This window comes from Petaurus breviceps, unplaced genomic scaffold (assembly GCF_028583685.1).
Source record: "Petaurus breviceps papuanus isolate PSGF00001 unplaced genomic scaffold, PetGlider_PUasm1.0 91041, whole genome shotgun sequence".
Taxonomy (NCBI): Eukaryota; Metazoa; Chordata; class Mammalia; order Diprotodontia; family Petauridae; genus Petaurus; species Petaurus breviceps.
The window spans coordinates 6611715-6618881 of record NW_027187400.1 but is presented as its reverse complement, the minus strand read 5'-3'; positions in this window follow the sequence as shown (position 1 = coordinate 6618881).

The following is a 7167-nucleotide window of genomic DNA, read 5'->3' as shown; positions in this document are numbered from 1 at the left end:
CTCTCTCTCTCTCTCTCTCTCTCTCTCTCTCTCTCTCTCTCTCTTTTTGGAGGGCAATTGGGGTTAAGTGACTTGCCCAAGGTCACATAGCTAATTTTTGTGTTAAGTGTCCGAGGTCAGATTTGAAGTCCCGTCCTCCTGACTCCAGGGCTGGTGCTCTATTCACTGCACCACCTAGCCACCCCATGCTCATCATTTCTTATGGAACAATAGTATTACATTACATTCTAGTGGGTGGTTTTATAGCTTCTACCTGGAGGCCTCCAGGGAAAGAGAAATCACTCTGTACATTTTACTGGTGAAGAAACTGAGGTACAGGAATTAAATAATTTGCCCAAGACTGTACAGGAAAAAGGTGAGTCAGAACTCAAATCCAGGTCTTCTGAAGGTTCACACTCTTTCTACTCTTGCCTATTCCACTTTCTTGATGTTGACCTGAAAGGTTAGGGACATCCACTTTTTCCTTTTTAATCTGTTGCAGAGCTGGCACACATGAATCAAGTAAAAATGGTCTTTAAAATATTTTTTCCCTTCAGTCCTAATGGTCATAAGTTCAACAAGTTTACCACCTATTGTCCCATGATGATATTGTTCTGACTGCATCAAACCTGGGAACACTATTGGGCTTCATTAATGTAATTCATGATCACTTAGAGATTTACCTAACAATCTACATAGGTAAAACAAAGTGAATGAAAAACATTATCTAGATTATGACATGCAGTTAAAAAGGCAACTCATTGATATAACTTCTAAGTAGGGGGGGCAGCTAGATGGAGCAGTGAGTAGAGCACCAGCCCTGGAGTCAGGAGGACCTGAGTTCGGATCTGGCCTCAGACACTTAATACAAAAACTAGGTGTGTGACCTTGGGCAAGTCACTTAACCCCAATTGCCCTCCAAAAAGCAAAATAATAATAATAATAATAATAATTTCTAAGTAGATACACTTTGGATAGACTTTACAGATAGGAAATTAACTGGGCCCACAGTTCAAAAAAAAAGTAGGCAATCTTGATAAACTAAAATATTTGGTCAAGTTTGAAATTTAATAAAGGTAAATATAAAGTCTTACACTTGATTTAAAAAAATTTGCTTCAGAAGGACGCAATAAGGGGAGGTATAGCTAAGTGGTAGTTTCAAAAACATTTGAGGTTTTTAGTCATCTACATACTCAATATGACTTGGTATGATATGTCAGACAAAAAAAAGTTGATGTGATTTTGAGCTGCATCAAGAAAGGTATATCTTCCAGGAGTGAGGTGATGTTGGTCTTGTTGCAATCTATCCTAGTCTGACTGTGTTTTAGAGCACTGGGTTCAATGCTGCAAACTGTATTTTTATTTTACTTTTAAAGTTTTATTCATACCTTTTGTTTTTCTATCTTGGACATTTCTAAAATTATCTCCCTCTTCCCTTAGTGAACCAACATTCCATCTTAAGAAGAAGAAGAAGGAAGTAGTTAAGCAAAACCCATTGACACATCTTATAGCAATATTCCACCCCCATAGCTTCCTGGATGCCCTGCCTTAGTTTCAGCTAAAATCCCACCTTCAACAAGAAGCCTTTCCTGATCCCCCTTAATCCTAGTGCCTTCCAATTTATCCTGTCTATATCTTGCTAGTATATTGCTGTTTTCATGTTGTTTCCCCCTTTGGATTGTAAGCTCTTTGAGGGCAGGGACTGTTTTTGCATTTAGCACTGTGTCTAGGGAAGAATAGGTGCTTAATAAATGCTTATTGACTGACCAGTGATAGTCCCCCACCTCTCCAACTAAAGGAGAGGGGAGGTGAATTTCCTCATCTTTTCCCTAAGACCAAGATTGGTCATTATAATTATAGAGCATTACTTTTTGTTCCATTGTTCTTTGCATGTACAGCTTTATATGTACTTTGTTTTCCTGGTTCTGCTTGCTTTACTCTGTGTCAAGTAGTTTATATGAATTTTTCTGACTTCCCCCTGATTATCATTTCTTATAACAGTTGCAGTGTGTGTGTGTGTGTGTGTGTGTGTGTGTGTGTGTGTACATGAAGGACCTTTCTTTTTGTCTTTGACCTTCTGGGGGTATTGATCAACAGTGGACACTCAGGGTCAAAGCGTATAAACAGTTTAGTCACTTTTTGGAATAGTTAAAAATTGTTTTTAAGAATGTTTCCAGGGATGGGGAACCTGCGGCCTCAAGGTCACATGTGGTCCTCTAAGTCCTCAAGTGTGACTCTTCCCAAATTTGAAGACCTAGAGGACTACAAGTGACCTTGAGGCAGTAGGTTCCTCACCTCTGGTTTAGACCAATTCACAGTTCTACCAAGAAGGCATTAATTAAGCACCACAATTTAGGGAGGAGGTAGATAAGCATTCAAAGGAAGACAACCAAAATAGTAATAGGCCTCAATTCCATGCCATTAGAAGAGATAATGACCAACAAAGTCCAGTGGGAAGAGATAGAAAGAGAAATTTCATTTAAAATAACTACAAATAATATAAGGTACTTGGGAGCCTACCTGCCAAGACGAACCCAAGAAATATTTGAAGACAAATGCAAAACACTTTTCACACAAATAAAGTCAGATACAAACAATTGAGGAAATATTGATATAAATGACATATATATGACATAATATGATACAAATGACAATTTTACCTAAATTACTTATTAATTGCCATACCAATCAAACTGCTGAACAATTATTTTCTAGAACTAGAACAAATAGTTATTTTATAGATCTAGAAAAAAATAACAACAAAATTCATCTGGAAGAATAAAAGGTCAAGAATATCAAGATAACCAATGGGGGAAAATGTGAAGGAAGGTGACCTAACTGTACCAGATCTCAAATTGCATTACAAAGTGTCAATCATCAGAACATTCTAGTACTGGCTAAGAAATAGAGTGGTGGATCAATGGAATAGATTAGATACATGATACAGTGTAGCAAATGGCCATAGTAATTTGGAGTTTGATAAATACAAAGATTTTAGGGACAAGAAATCATTATTTGACAAAAATTGCTGAGGAAACTGAAAAGCAATTTGGCAGAAACTAAGTGTAGACAAACATCTCATGTTATATACTGAGATAAGGTTAAAATGGGATATGATTTAGACATAAAGGATGATATCATAAGTCAATTAGGGGAACATGAAATATTTTACCTGTGAGATTTATGGATAAGGGAAGAATCTATGACCAAATAAGAGACAGAGAGCATTAGAGGACATAGAATGGAATCAGTATGGAATGTAGAATCATTATCCCCAAAGTATAGCAGCTAACTCTCAATCTCTCAATAGAAAGGATTCTTGTAGGTAGGGCTAGCTCTCCAGAGCCCTGACTGAGGCCAGGGTAGGCATAGTGTCCTGGCACTAAATTGTCAGTACTGAGGGCTAGGTGGTGCAATGAATAGAGCACCCACCCTGGAGTCAGGAGGATGTGAGTTCAATTCCGATCTCAGAAACTTAACACTTACTAGCCGTGTGACCTTGGGCAAGTCACTTAACTCCAATTGACCTGCCTTCCCCCCTTCCAAAAAAAAAATAAATTGTCAGGCCTGGTTATCATCCTTATCAATAAATACTTATAGAATGTCTACTGTATGCCAAATAGAAATGTTGTGAGCCCTGGGTAACTTCACCTCTCTGACTAATGCAATGTACCAGCCTCATGCTCCTCTTTCAACTTGTTTGCTTGCACTTTTCTTGGTAGAGCAGGAGATATTAATATATTGGGATATATAATATATTTAAAGGAAAGAACTTCAAAGCTCAGTCCCTTTCCAGATACACAATAAAGCAAAAGGAATAAGCTTTTATATGGCACTGAATATATGCCAGGAACTCTGCTAAGTGCTTAACAAATATCTCATTTGCCCTATCACTGTTGGAAAAGGGGGAAAAAAGCTATTGTAAGAAATACAAATAGTCAAAACAAATTCCCACCTTATCCAAGTCCAAAAATGTATCTTGTTCTGCATTTTTAGTCCATCACTCCTCTGTCAGGAGGCAAGTATCATGATACCATGGACCATGGAATCACATGGAATCATTGCATTGATCAGAATTCTTAAGTCTTCCAAATTGTTCATTTTTGCAATGTTTTTTTAGCATAAATTTTTTCTCCTAGTTCTGCTTACTTCCATCTGCATCAGTTCATAAAAGTCTTCCCAGATTTTTCTGAAACTGTCCCCTTCATTTTTTCTTATGGCACAATAGTACTCTGTTATATACTATAATTTATTCAGTCATTCCTCAACTGAAGAACATCTTTGTTCACTGAAAAGTTTTTTTTTAATTTAAAAAACAAAACAAAAAAAGACAAATTGCTCCCCTACACCTCTCCCACAGATCCTCATACCACTGATGGGAGAGAGAATATGCTTGAGGAAATAAGACAACCAGGGAATACATGACCATGGAACATTTGAGGGATAGGACATGCATGTAGGCAGCATGCCCAGTCAGGGCTACAAATGTTTCTCAAGCTGTGTCCCAAATGGAACCCACCTCTTTCTCCAACTCTGCTCATTGCTGCTCAAATTACTGGCTGGAACAGATAGTAGAGAGATTCCAATGGGGGAAGAGGGGCTGCCCTGTTGAGTGAGTCTGCTTTCTGCTGGTCTCAGTTGATCTTCAACATTCTTTTTCCATAGCGGGAGGTATCTAACAGGTCTTTTTGCTCATGGACCAAGTGGCTAATTTTAGCTCTTTGTATTCAATGCTTAGCACAGTGCCTGCCATGTAGTAGGCATTCAATAAATGCTTATTAATTAATTGACTGACTTTTTGTTATTCAGACCCAAGCTGCATCGAGTCAGAGAAGAGATGTATTAAGTTGTTTTGGGAACTTCTTTGCCTTTACCTCATCAGTCTGCTTTCTGATTTGGGACTAGAAAATTCCCTTCAATTCCTATCATGCCGACTGGTCCTAGCAATCTTCCTGCCAAGGTGACCTCTTGGAAAAGTGATAGAACAGTCATCTCCCTTATAGGTACTTCAACAAAACTCTCAAGTTTGCACCAGAATGAATAATCATCAAGAAATCCAATGAGAAATTATAATGACTTACTCTACCCCAAAGCTGAACAAAAAGCCAGCCAAAAGCTCACGCGCAATAGAAAAGGGGACCCTTCCATCAAAGGAGAGCAATTGTGACCAGAGATGAATCATGTATGGTCTGCGAGGCTGTATGTGCAGAGGCCTCACGACTGGGGATTTCTCCTAAGCAAGCCTCGGAGTGGTCAGAAAGCCTCTGAGAGAGAGAGCTGGAAGTGTTGGTGCTGCCCAGCACAATGCCAGTGTGCTCATATTGGAGTAGCCCAGGTCCAGGCGCTGTGAGGTTCCTAACACTCAGTCCAGAGATGCCGGAGATGGTTCTGAAGATTCCGAAGGAGGTGAGCTAAAAGGGACAGGTCCTAGAAAGGAGTCAAGAGATGTGACAGTGAGCTCCTGACAACCAGACCAATAGGAAACCAGCTTTTGGTTGGATGAGGAGGAGGGAAAAGCTGGAAGAGGTATGGCTGGGTTCAAGGGGGGTGGGGACAAGTTCTGGGGTGGAGCCAAAACATGGTCAAGGGGCTAAACAACCAGAATGTAGAATCTCAGCCTTGAGAGGGACTTCAGAAGCCATTGACTCAATCGACTACCTAGGCAAGAATCTACTCAATGACATTTCCAAAAAGCGTGTATCCCTAGTCTCTGCTCGGTAGACTTCCAAAGTGTGTGTGTGTGTGTGTGTGTGTGTGTGTGTGTGTGTTGTATATTGTGTATATATAGGGGGGGAGGGGGAGGAGGGGAAAGGGACCACACCTCCCAAGGAAGCACATTCTTTGTGTCCACATTTGAAATAGCTCCCATCCTTAGGAAGTTTTCCCCAAACCAACTTGCTTTTACACTCATAGCTCTTAGCTCTGCCCTATGGGGGGGGCCAAGAAAACAGGTCCTCTTCCCCTGAGCGTTCTGTCAAAGGCCTAAAACATAGAGGGCAAGAAAGTATTCCCTAGTGCAGAACTGCCCAGCTCCTTTCCTCTTCACCTTGCCCCACTGGCCTCTGCCCCCTCCCTGTCCAGCCTCTTCCACGTGACTCCTCTCCTGGTGCGGAGGGGTTCCCCCACCAGCTCTTTCCCACTGGGCTCAAGGCACCTCCACAAAGAAGTTCCAGAAAGGCGTGTTTACTAATGAGAGCCCTAGGGCTCCTGGGGGAGGATAAATCTAGCTGCTCTTGCTTTGGAAAACAGGCTTTTAATTACCTGTGGTTCACTACCCGCCAGCAGGGAAAACTTTTTATGGAGCCGACTTAACTGGTTAACCCTCTATCTCCCATGACTTCCTAGGCTAGTGGAAAGGGACAATTGCCTCCCTTCTATAATGTGCTTGGAGATCCCAGAAGCCTGGAGGAGTCTCTGGAAAAGGAAAACAAGGTTCCGGAAAGGGCTGTTTTGTAAAATGCATCTGGTCAGCTAGGAGTTGAGAAATTTAAATTTAAGCTTTGCTGCCTACTGCTTGGGTGACCTTGAGCAGACCAAATCCCCTCTCTGAGCTTTTTATAATGAGGGGGGTTGGACCAGAGGGTCTCTGAAGTCCCTTCCAGCTCGAAATCCTATGAAACTAATATTCTATAAACCCTTCATGAGCATCAGTTGGTCGTGGAGGCATGGAGACCAGGAGCCAGTACATTTTGGCTAGAATTCTCCCTGCCTCTGGGAGGCCTCCTGGCTGCCACTCCATTCCCTCACACCGGGGAAGTTGAATGAGGAGGAGCCAGGGCTAAGAGCTTCGATCCAGGCTTCTCAGGTTGGCCTGACTCATTTGTGAATGGGCCGCCTGTGTTCAGGAGCTGGCAAGAGAACCCAGCCTGTGGGCTCAGAATCCAGCTACTGTGCTGAACCTAGCTCTCAGACTGCCTGGCACCTTTAGGTCTGCTGTCTTCCCTACCTCCAGGTAGTAGAATGAGGCCCTAAAATGAGGGGGTGGATTGGATGACCTTTGAGGTGCTTTCCTGTTTAGGTCTATGATCCTAGGGACCTTACAGAGAGACCTCCTGCCCCTATCCCTATCCAATCAGAGGTTTGAGATACACTGGGACTGACCCCTTATGGCAGCACCTCGCCCCACCCACAACCAAGCATTGGGAGCTACCCCCACCCCCCAAAAAATCAAGCATTGCCAAGGACCTA